Source organism: Prionailurus bengalensis, chromosome E1 (assembly GCF_016509475.1).
Source record: "Prionailurus bengalensis isolate Pbe53 chromosome E1, Fcat_Pben_1.1_paternal_pri, whole genome shotgun sequence".
Lineage (NCBI taxonomy): Eukaryota > Metazoa > Chordata > Mammalia > Carnivora > Felidae > Prionailurus > Prionailurus bengalensis.
The window spans coordinates 9343822-9356371 of record NC_057347.1 but is presented as its reverse complement, the minus strand read 5'-3'; positions in this window follow the sequence as shown (position 1 = coordinate 9356371).

The window sequence follows — 12550 nt, the reverse complement described above, 5'->3', positions numbered from 1 at the left end:
TCCAACCCCGCATTGGGCTGCACACTGTCAGTGCAGAGTGCTTGGGATTCTCTCTCTCCCTCTCTCTTTGCCCCTCCCTCTCTCCCTCAAAAAGAAACGAAAATAAACACTTAAAACAATATGTACATTATGAATCATTTAAAGTTTGGATGATTTGAAGGGGAAAAATGACACTTTATTGTCTTAACGTGCATGTCCCTGATTAAACTTGTGAGACCACAGTAGTCCCCCCTTATCTGAGGTTTTGCGTTCCCTCGGTTTCAGTTACCCATGGTCCCATTCTGGAAGCAGATGATCCTCCTTCTGATGTGTAGACAGAAGATAAAGTATTAATTTGTAGGACCTCTTTATATATTCTGAAAAGTGGTGATTTATCTCTTAAAATTGTGGTGAAGAGGGTGTTTCAGACTATTATTTCACCTCTTGCTTATATAGTGTGTCTTTTGTAAAAACAGAAGTTTTGAATTTGAAAAAGAATCTGGCCATCTTTTTCTTTATGACTTCTGGACTAAAAAAAAAAAAAAGAGTGACTGTGTAAGGCTTTTGATAATTATTTATAACACACATTTTTTTAAAAAGGGGATCACATAATGCTTCTCACCATTCTGGGGCACGAGTGTTTCAAGGAGAGGAAACTGCCACCCTCGTGATTTCCAGATCATAATAGCATTTTGTCCCCAGAGATCAACAAACCAGAGACACATTCTTTGGAGCCATTGAGTATCAACCGATTGATGTTACGCCTATTTAACCTCCAGTGTCAATAGTGACTTTCACATATGCTTTTTATATTACATAACTATACTTTGCCAAGTATACTCAACACTATTATAATTGTTTCCTATCCCTCATGTGATAGCCCCATACTTCTTTAGAAGTGAAAATAAATACGTTTCAAAATAGCAAAACTTTGTAGCCCTGTCCTTATCATCGATGTTTGGGTTTGAGTTTTCACTTTTTTTTTTTTTCAAAATGGAAACAGCTTGATTCATATTTGTTATCTTATTAAGCGAACAACATAACACATTCCATTATTTAAAAACTTTAGAAAACCGGGGCGCCTGGGTGGCTCAGACGGTTAAGCGGCCGACTTCGGCTCAGGTCATGATCTCGCGGTCCGTGAGTTCGAGCCCCGCGTCGGGCTCTGGGTTGACGGCTCAGAGCCTGGAGCCTGTTTCAGATTCTGTGTCTCCCTCTCTCTGACCCTCTCCTGTTCATGCTCTGTCTCTCCCTGTCTTAAAAACAAATAAAATGTTAAAAAAAAAAACTTTAGAAAACCTAGAATGGCAAAAAGAAAAAAGTAAAATAATTTGAGTTACCTGAATTCCCACCAACTAGAAGTAATTATTGATAACATAGATTTTTTTTAAGTTTTATCTATTTAAGTAATCTCTATACCTAGCATGGGGCTTGAACTCATGACCCAAACATCAAGAGTCACATGCTCCACTGACTAAGCCAGGCAGGTGCACTTTTTTATTTTATTTTATTTTATTTTATTTTATTTTATTTTAATCTATTTTTTTTTTTAGTAATGAACATTTAATTTTTTTTATCTTTAGTTTTTTAATGTTTATTTATTTTTGAGAGAGTGGGAGAGGGGGAGAGAGAGAGGGAGACGCAGCATCTGAAGCAGGCTCCAGGCTCTGAACTGCCAGCACAGAGCCCGACGCGAGGCTCGGACCTACAAACCGTGAGATCATGACCTGAGCCAAAGTAGGACGCTTAACTGACTGAGCCATCCAGACTCCGGTAGTAATGAACATTTAATGCATATATACTTTAAATGCAATTCCACCTCTAGGAATCTAATGATATTCTCCCCAATGTAGACAAAGAAGCATGAACATAGACATGTTATGTTAATAGCAATTAATAATAGCAATATTAATAATATTGCTGTATTAATAATAGCAATACACTAAAAACAACCAAAATGTGAATAGAAGTGAGTAAATGTGTTCCTACTTGTCTGAACAAGGGGATATTTATACTTTAATGATTTTGTGTACACATAATATAATTCCAGAAAGATGCATAAGAAATTGCTAACATTGGTTGGTGCCCGGAAGAGATTAGGAAGGGATACATCCTTTCACTATGTAAAATCTTTTGAACTGCTTAAATGTTCACCATGGGCAGGTATTATCTAGTCAAATAAATAAATAATGAAAAATTCATGTTTATTTGATGAGCAAGATTTAATACCTTTTCTTCCTTCTGTGAACTCTCTGTTTATATCCTCAATTTTTGTATTTTTATTTTGAGAGAGAGAGAGAGAGAGAGAGAGAACGAGAGAGAGAGCACATGCATGAGCAGGGGAGAGGGGCAGAGAGAGAGAGAGAGAGAGAGAGAGAGAATCTCAAGCAAGCTCCACGCTCAGCACAGAGCCAACTCAGGGCTCGATTCCATGACCCTGGGATCATGACCTGAGCCGAAATCATGAGTTGGTCCCTCAAGCAACTGAGCCACCCAGATGCCCCTTCATGTCCTCAATTTTTAAAAATTTTTGTTCAACTGTCTCAAAGGTTTGTAAGAGCTCATTATATATGTTTACTCTTTGGGGGCACCCGGGTGGCTCAGTGGTTGATCGTCCAGCTTCGGCTCAGGTCATGATCTCACCGTTTGTGGGTTCGAGGCCTGAGTCAGGCTCTGTGCGGATGGCTTAGAGCCTGGAGCCTGCTTTGGATTCTGTGTCTCCCTCTGTCTCTCTGCCCTTCCCTACTCACGCTGTGTCTCTCTGTGTCTCTTAAACATAAATAAACATTTAAAAAAAAAAAAGGAGCTTGAAGAAAGGCAAGCTTAGCAGGCCCAGGCATCCATCTGCCTGCCGTAAGGATGGATATGAACTTCCTGCTGGAAGAAGAGGGTGGGGGGTAAGTTCTGGGACCTGCTGGGAACAGCAGGCAGAGCACAGAGGTCCACCCTGCAGACTCCTTCAATATGCGGCCCAGGCCTCCCCAACACTGGCCTTCAGGAAGGGAGGCGATGCTCCCAGGTTTCAGAACTGCTCTCCTCACTCTGCGAGCAGAAAATACTGACCGTTGCATTCAGCTAAGGGAATGTTCCAATACCTGTGGGAGGAAAGGACCTTTAGGGCTTATCCGAGGAAGGCCCTACTTCCAAGGGAGAATGCCATCTCTCACCGTGCCCAGCAGACCAAGGTTACCGCCTACCTCTTTGCAGATCAGCTGGCAGCCTCCAACGCCTCCTGCGCGTTCCTTGACTTCCTGTGAAACAGCCCCTCAGCCCCTCCCACGCCTGTGAAAGTGGGTTTTCTGAGCATCAGGCCTGAACAGAATTTCCTTTAGAAGCTGAGGTGGCCTGCTCTCTTTTTGCAGCCAATACTTTCATTCAGAAGCTCTGATGGCCTTTTAGGTAAACCTACTCCTCCCCCTCCTCCCCTGCACTTTTCCTGGAAACAGCTTGCCAAGGTTTACGGGAACAATATGGCTCCGGCCCCCACACCAGCCATGACCTTGAGAAGGGAGAAGGCACTGAGCCACCCGAGGGGGTGACTAGAGGAGCTTGGAAGAACAGAGACCTCCAGAGACAAGAAGACAGAAGCTGAAGAGGCACGAGCAGGGGGGGCTGGAAGGTTCCACAGAGTGTGCACAGTGGCATGTCTGGGCCTCGGCCTTTCTGGAGCTGCTGACACATCGGCTGTCTACTCTCTTCTGCGAGAACACAGATCGGGGCTGCTCTGGCTTCCGGTAATGTGCTGATGATTTCCTCTAAGTGGCTGCTCCCTGCAGACTGACTTCACCCACCTAAAATGATTCATTTGCTCCCCTTTCAACTCTGTCCCCACCCCCCCCCGCCCCCCACTTATAGGCCAGAGCAGCACGGTATGGCTCCAAGCTCTGTCTGCTGCCTCAGGCGAGCAGGGCCTGAAACAGGTCTTCTAACATAGAAATTTTTAATGAAATTAAGGGTCGTGCCTAAAGACATACCACAAAATATGACATCTGCACAGGCTCTCTGGGGTGACTCCAAACCACAGAATGTAAGGGGAGAAGGTAGAGACACAAACTTTCCGTGGAGCATGGTTTGCTATGCCCAGAAACAGACAAAATATCCTCCCTTCTATTCCAGAAGGGTGCGGCCAAACAGCTCTGTGTGCATCGGGGCCCGAGCATCGCCTGAGGAAAACAAACGTTTTCTTCTAAGACCTCCTCTAAAGCCTCCTATTTACGGAAATGTAACTGGTCTCTCTTCCCATGTGCAAAGTGCTAAGGCTGCACAGATATGCGCAGTCACTGGGTGCCAAGAGGTCAGTAAACGGACACTTGTCATTCGGGAGATGAATCCAATGCTAGGTCGGGGTCAAAACCAGCTGCCAGCTCCTCCCCCCAAAGAGGATCAGGTGGGAAAGAAAGATTTCTTGGGGGTGATGGGGAGGGATGAGCTAATTGCTCTCCCCCCCCCCCTTGCCTTGGAACAAACAGCACCTGCCTCCACCTCTCCAATGACTGGGCTCTGGGATCCAGGTGTGCCTGGAGTCCAATTAGGGCGGCCCAGACCTCAAGGTTTGGGAGACGCTGCCGAAAACAGGTGTGGACTGATTGACAGCTGCCCACTCACCCCCCCCCCCAACATCCGGGGAATGACATTTTAGGGGTGAGTCCTGAGGCTGCTTCTCTTTGGAGAGCAAAGTGTGGAAACACGTCCTGATGAAGGTCGTCTTGTGGGGCGAGGAGTGGCTTGGCTGTATTCTCGTGGCGCCTCCTTCCTGGGCTTATCTACTCCCCATGCAGGAGATTCCCAGGGGAGGTAGCTGGGGGTGTCTCCTCTGCTTTCCGACACTTCTGGTCACCAAACGACCAGGGTTTTCTTTCCGCACCAAGCAGTTCGGCGACACCAGCTGAGTGTTCTACAGTTCAACTCAAATCTGAAACTATCTGACTGGACTTAGCAGCAGATCCCACAGGCTAAGGGCATCAATGCTTTCTTTAAAAAAAAAAAAAAATTTTTTTTTAATTTTTTAATGTTTATTTCTGAGAGAGAGAGACAGCATGAGCAGGGGAGGGGAAGAGAGAGGGGGAGACATAGAATCAGAAGCAGGCTCCAGGCTCAGAGCTGTCAGCCCAAGCCCCACGCAGGCCTCGAACCCACAGACCACGAGATCGTGACCCCAGCCGAAGTCAGAGGCTTAACCAACTGAGTCACCCAGGCGCCCCCCCAATTGTTTTTTATGTTTATTTATTTTTGAGAGACAGAACGTGAGAGGGGGGAGGGGCAGAGAGAGAGGGAGACACAGAATCCAAAGCAGGCTCCAGGCTCTGAGCTGTCAGCACAGAGTTCGATGCGGGGCTCGAACTCACGGACCGTGAGATCACGACCTGAGCCAAAGTCGAACAGCAAACCCACTGAGCCACCCAGGTGCCCCAGGGCATCACTGCTTTCAACAGAAAAACTATAACCTGTTTCTTGTCAGAATAAGAATTTTATTTATTTTCATTTTTTAAATTGTTTATTACTTCCAACTTTTTCTTAAGTAGGCTCCACACCCAACATGGAGCTCAAACTCATGACCCCAAGTTCAAAAATCCCATGCTCTACTGACTGAGCCAGGCAGGTACCCCAGAATAAGAATTTTAGACTAATAAACATGTTAAAAGATATAAGGAAGATATTGGAACTATAACACAACTTACTTAAGAATAAAATCTTAGGGGCACACGGGTGGCTCAGTTGGTTGGGCATCTGACTCTGGCTCAGGTCATGATCTCACGGTCCGTGGGTTTGAACCCCACTTTGGGCTCTGTGCTGACAGCTTGAGAGCCTACTTAGGATTCTGTGTCTTCCTCTTTCTCTGCCCCTCCCCTGCTTGCACTTTGTCTTTCTCTCTCAAAAATAAACATTAAAAAAAAAAAGAAATAAAATGTCACAGTTATGGTTGGGCTTCCAGTTACGGGGCGCCTGGGTGGCTCAGTCAGTTGAGCGTCCAACTTTGGCTCCGGTCATGATCTCGCAGTCTGTGCGTTTGAGGCCCGCGTCAGTCTCTGTGCTGACGGCTCGGAGCCTGGAGCCTGCTTCTGCTTCTGTCTCCCTCTCTCTCTGCCCCTCCCCTGCTCATGCTCTGTCTCTCTCTCTCTCTCTCTCTCTGTCAAAAATAAATAAACATTAAGCAAAAAGTTCAAAAAAAAAATGCTTTCCTCCCCAAACCCCTTTAAAATAATCACAAAAGGATAGGGGAACCTGGGTGGCTAAGTCGGTTAAGTGTCCGACTCTTGGTTTTGGCTCAGGTGGTGATCTTGTGGTTTGTGGGTTCAACCCCCGTGTCCAGCTGTGTGCTAACAGTGCAGAGCCAGCTAGGGATTCTCTGTCTCCCTCTCTCTGCCCCTCCCCTGCTCATGCTCTCTCTCTTTAAATAAAGATTTATAAATAAATAAATAAAATGATCACAAAAGAATAAGGACAAAGAGGGCGGGAGAGGAAGCCGTGCAGAGGCAATGCTTGGACAGTTGATGACCATTCCTAACTCAGTGGAAAAGCTGAGACCTTGGTGCCCTGGGGACCCAAGCACAGACGAGACCCTGCCTACCAGGGGGAATTAAGCAGACGTCTGCCCTGGAAACTTTGAGAATGGTGACATCACCCTTTAGGGAAGCTCAGGGAAGCCCCATCCATGCACCTGGCTTTTTGGTCCCAGACATTTGAGGAAAGCTCCTACCATGAAAGGCAGAAACTTACAAAAAACAAGTGGAAAAAACCCAGAGAAACAAAGGAAGTTCCGAAGCATGTTTTCCCCATTGTCTAACTCTCTGGACCCCAAGTGGGACTTTCAGGCAATGTTTGACCTGGGTACCCAGGTCTGGACAACTTTTCTCTCCTGAGATAGGCTTTTGTAGCAATCAGGCAGCCCGTGGGGACCCTAGGGCTCTGAGGGAAGGTCTAACACTCAAATCCTAAACTCTTTTTTTTTTTTTTTAATGTTTATTTAATTTTGAGAGGGAGAGGACCAGCAGGGAAGGGGCAGAGAGAGAGAGAGAGAGGGAGACAGAGGATCTGAAGCAGTCTCTCACTAACAGCAGAGAGCCATGTGCAGGGCTTGAACCCACCAACCATGAGATCATGACCTGAGCTGAAGTTGGACACTTAACTGACTGAACCACCCAGGTGCCCCTCAAATCCTAAACTCTTTTTCGGAACTTCTTCCCTTGGATCTTTAGTCAACCCGTTATTCCCTTTGCTGTGGTCAGAACATTTGTGTCTTCCCCCAAATTCTTTAAACTGTCAGTGTAAAAAGGGTGTAAGCTTTTTTTATTTTTTATTTTATTTTTTTAAAGTTTATTTATTTACTTTGAGAGAGACAAGACAGCATGAGTGGGGGGAGGGGCAGAGAGAGAGGGAGACGGAGAATCCCCAACTTTTTTTTTTTTAATTTTTTTTTTTTAATTTTTTTTTTCTTTTCAACGTTTTTTATTTATTTTTGGGACAGAGAGAGACAGAGCATGAACGGGGGAGGGGCAGAGAGAGAGGGAGACACAGAATCGGAAACAGGCTCCAGGCTCTGAGCCATCAGCCCAGAGCCTGACGCGGGGCTCGAACTCAGGGACCGCGAGATCGTGACCTGGCTGAAGTCGGACGCTTAACCGACTGCGCCACCCAGGCGCCCCTACCAACTTTTTTTTTTTTTTTTTTTAAACGTTTATTTATTTTTGGGACAGAGAGAGACAGAGCATGAACGGGGAGGGGCAGAGAGAGAGGGAGACACAGAATCGGAAACAGGCTCCAGGCTCTGAGCCATCAGCCCAGAGCCCGACGCGGGGCTCGAACTCACGGACCGTGAGATCGTGACCTGGCTGAAGTCGGACGCTTAACCGACTGCGCCACCCAGGCGCCCCACCAACTTTTTTTTTTAAAGAAGAGATGGGAACACAGAGGGAAATCAGATGGTCTGGGTTCAAATTTCACCATCACTTGCGACCCGTGCTGTAATCTAGAGCAAGAGAGTTATTTCACCTCTGACTCTGTTTCCCCTTCTCTGAAATGGAAGTTCTATCTCCCAGGGGGAGGTAAGGATGAAGAAAGAAAATGCCCAGGGGCACCTGGCAGGCTCGGTGGGTGGAGTGGGGGACTCTTGACCTGGTGGGGGCGGGGGGCGGGGAGAGGGGAGGTTGTGAGTTCCAGCCCCACGTTGGGCGTAGAAATTACTTAAAAATAAAATCTTGGAAAAAAAGAAGAAACAAAATGCTCATAAAGTGCCTGGCTCACGGTCAAGCGTGTGCCCGCGTCGTACAAGCTCCTTGTGTTGCCACCTCTAGGGTGCATCCTTCTAGGACTCACCCGCTCCCTCGGAGGGAGGCAGAGGCCACAGTCCCTGACACCCTCACTGTCCTGCTTTGTGACTTGGGAAGCGGAGTGGGGCATGAGGAGTGGGCCATCCGCGTCCACGGGGAAGATCTGCCGCGCCGCCACGCTGTCCTGGGGAGACCTAACTCCAGCCGCAGGCCCGTCCCAGGGAAGATGTTTGCGGGGGGTGGGGGCTGGGACTGGAGCTCCCTTAGGGAAAGGGGCGGGGCCGCGTCTGGGCGCGGGGGCGGGGCTGGGGCCCGGTCGGGGAGGGGCGACGGGGTGGGAGCCGCGCGGGGTTGGGGTCTGTCCTTCTGCATCCCCGGCTCGGTCCTCTGCTCAGCGTCCATCCCTCGGTGTCCGACTGCTGTCCCTTAGGCTCGACCTCGCCCGCAGCCTGGGCCATCCTTTGTCTCAGTCAGGTTATCTGATGCATTTTTGGTGCTTGGTCCAGACCAACCCTGCTTGCGTCTGGTCTTTCCCCTTGTCTCTGTCGCTGGTTCTAGCCTGTCCTGCTTCTAGATCTCTCGGCCTCAGGGCGTGTCTCTCTTCTGGGTCCTGTCTCTGAGACCCGCGCTTCCTCTCTCTGCCCCATCTTTATTTGGCTCAGACTCGGTCCTTCCTCCCATCCCCCCTTTCTCAGTTCTGATCTCCCGGATAATATCCCTCTCTCCTGATCTTTTCATTAAAAAAAATCGGAAGTCTATTGGCCAATAGCAGGCCTTGTTGCCAACGGGCCCAGCTTCAGCCCAAGATTGGGGAAATTCCCTAGAGGCAAATGCCCAGCCTGGGCCTGGGCTCCCAGATTTGGCACGGGGCCTGGATGTGGCTGTTCTGGGTCCTGTGAGAAAGGTCCCACATGCGGGTCTGGCTGAGCAGTGGTCTCTGGGGCTCAGAGGCAGTGTGGGAAGTGGCAGCTCACTTTCCGTGAGGGTGAGAATTGTCCCAGGCCAGCAGACTGTACTCACACCGGCAGGACTTTGGTCCCTTTCTCCTCTGTGGCCTCGGTGGCCTTCTAAGTTGGTCCTTGCTGGGGACCAGGGCCACCTGAGCTAGCATTTTTTTCTCCCACTATAAGCCTGCTAAACTCTAGTCACTGTCTCCTTTGTTCCAGGAAGCTCGTCCAGCCTCCTAAACAGGCTTCTTTCTATTTCTTTACTGTCAGTTCCAGATACAGTGCTGCTCAGGGAGGCTTTGTCTCTCTGGCCAGTAAACATGGCCCAGCCTAGGCTCCGGACCAAGTTTTGGGATTGGCATAAGGAAATCAAAAGTTTTAGGCATAGGCCCTGGCCTATCCACCTCCCTCCCCCCAAGTCCTACCCTTCCTCCCCTCTACGGCCAGAATAATTCTCATAGACTCTGAACCCCTCTCCCCCACCTCTCTTTAGAATTTACCCTAATTATGTACAGGCTTTGGCCATAGCTTGCACATATGAGTTGAAACAATTTTTTTAACTCTACAAGACAGTCCATATTTGTTTGTTTTTTAAGCCAATGGCAAAAAAAAAAAAAAAAAAAAAAAATCAAGTAGTGCGAAGGATACACCTTGAAAAGGAAGTTGCCTTCTCATCCTTGATCCTTGTGTTTTGTTTTTTTTTTCTTAAGTAGGCTCCATGCCCAATGTGGACTCATGACACACGACCCTGAGATCAAGAGTTGGATGCTCTACCAACTGAGACACCCAGGTACCCCACCCCCCCTTTTTTTAAAGTAAGCTTTAGCCCCAACCTGGGCTTGAACTCAGGACCCTGAGATCAAGAGTCACCTGCTCTACCGACTGAGCAAGCCAGATGCCCCCCATCGTTGATCCTTAATTCCTTCCTCCAAAGAATATGTCTGTTACACATTTTTGTGACCTTTCTCTTCCTTTTCTTAAAATCAATTCTGAAAATAAATTCCCAAAAAAGAAACATGCCTTTATAAAAAGTTACTAAGTGTGAAATGAAACACATAGGTGTGAAGGCTGCTTGGAGGAGATTTTTCCTTACATGGAGACTGGACTGAACAAAACTTGTTGAAATAGAAGTCCAGTGACCTTGGAACTGAGGAAGACTTTATTCTCTGCTTGATTCATTTCCCACTAAGAACACAGGCATTATTTTCTGCTCAGAGGACTTTTTTTTTTTTTAAGATAGAAATCACATACAGTTCACTGTTTTGAAGTGTGCAGTTCAATGGTCTTTAATATATTTGCACAGTTGTGCAGCTGTCATCACAGTCTAATTTGGGACATCTTCATTTCCCCCAAAAGAAGCCTTATACATTTTAGTTTCTACTTGGCCATGATGAATAACACTGCTGTAAATAGTTGTGTACAAGTGTTTGTGTAGACATACGTTTACCTTTCTTTTGAAATGAGTGCAATAGTTAGGTCATATGGTAACTACCTGGTTTATTTTTTTTCATAGTCTCTACACCCAACATGGGACTCGAACTCATGACCCCGACATCAAGAGTTGCATGCTCTTCCAACTGAGCCAGCCAGGCGCCCTTAGTGTTTAATTTTTTGAGGAACAGCTAGACTGGTTTCCAAAGTGGCTGTTTGATTTTATGATTCATCAGCAATGTATGAGCATCCCAATTTCCCCATAGGCTCACCAACACTTGTCATTATCTGTCTTTTATTTGTAGCCATCCCAGCAGTGTGAAGGTATCTCATTGTTGTTTTTATTTGCATGTCCCCGATGGCTGATGATCTGAGAACTTTTTAAAAACTGCATTTGCAATTAGGGTTTTCTGCCCAATTGTCATTGTCATCTGAAGTGCCTCTGAAGGACTTGAGGGTGTCCACTTTTCGGTTTTTCTCCAGCAGCACAATAATGTCCTCTGCATTATGATTATGATTAACCACGCAGTCATTCAGAGCTTTCTTGCAGGAAAAAAAGGGGAAAAAAAGCCTTGAGCACAAGCTGTCTGCTAGGTCCTGAGGATACAGTAAAAAAAAAAAGGGGGGGGGGGCAAAACCTTGCCCCTTGTTGAGCTTGGTGCATAAGGGTGTGTCCCTGGATTCAAACCCCTGCTTTGTCACCTCCCAGCTATGTGGCCTTGGACAAGGTGCCTAATCTTGCTCAGCCTCAGTTTCCCAGTCTGTGAAATAAGGTGGCTCTGAGAGTTGCATGTAAAGCACTAGGCACAATGTCTGGCACATTGTGAGGTAGGCATTCGTTATTGTCAAAGGTGAAGCCAGACAAATAAACGTTAACAATAATGGATAGTGAGTTATGATCAGAGAAGTATATAGTGTCATTGGAGCACCTAGTGGGGGCCTCCAACCCAGTTCAGGGTCTAGGAAAGGCTAGGAATTGATGTTTCAATGGAGAGACAACAGATGAGTAGGAGCTGGCTAGAACAAGGGCAGTGTGTGTGTGTGTGTGTGTGTGTGTGTGTGTGTTTGGGGGGGGAGGGTTGTTGCTGGCAGGGGGACCAGCCTGTGCAAGGCTTGGAGGCAACATAAGGGAGCATGGCATACTGGAGAGACTGAAATGTGTTCCAGTGTCTAGAACGGTGCTGTCCAATAGAATGCTCTGCAGTGATGGAGAAGTTCTGTATCTGTGCGGTCCAATAGGGTAGCCACTAACCAACCACATGTGGCTACTGAGCATTCGAAACGTGGTTACTCTGACTGTAGAACAGAATGTTTAATTTCATTTTATTATAACTGATTTAAATTCAGAGAGTCAGATGGTGTCTACCGTGTGGGACAGCGCAGGCCTAGAGTGCAACGTGTAAGACACGGTGGAGGTAAAGCAATGGAAAAGAGCATCTCGACTGCCCAGGGTTGCAGGGCATGGAGTTTGCATTTGATTCTAAGTCCCAAGGGAAGCCATCGTTTGGGGTGGCAGGTGGGGTTAAGTGGGGACTGGGGGTGATCTGGGTTTCATTTTCGAAAGATCCTTCCAGTTGCTGCACGGGGAATGGATTATGAGGGTGAGGGGTGGAGTTGGAGTGAAGCAGGGAGACCCGTTTGTAGGTGCCTCCAGTCTCCCAGGGGAGAGATGATAGTGGTTTCGACCGGACAGAGATGGAGACAATTTGGTAGGTTTGGGGCAGGGACTGGGTGTTAGGGAGCTCGGGAGAGGAAGGTGTCCCAGGGCTACTTGGAGGGCGACCGTGACTTCAAGCCCCAGTGCGGAATCCGTACCCAGCTGGGGGCAGGGAGTTCTCATCTCTGCAGTGCCTGGAGGCCTCCCTGTCCCCCCCTGCTGGTAGGTGCTGGAAGCGTCTTTCGCTAAGGGGTGTGGAGCTGACAGGG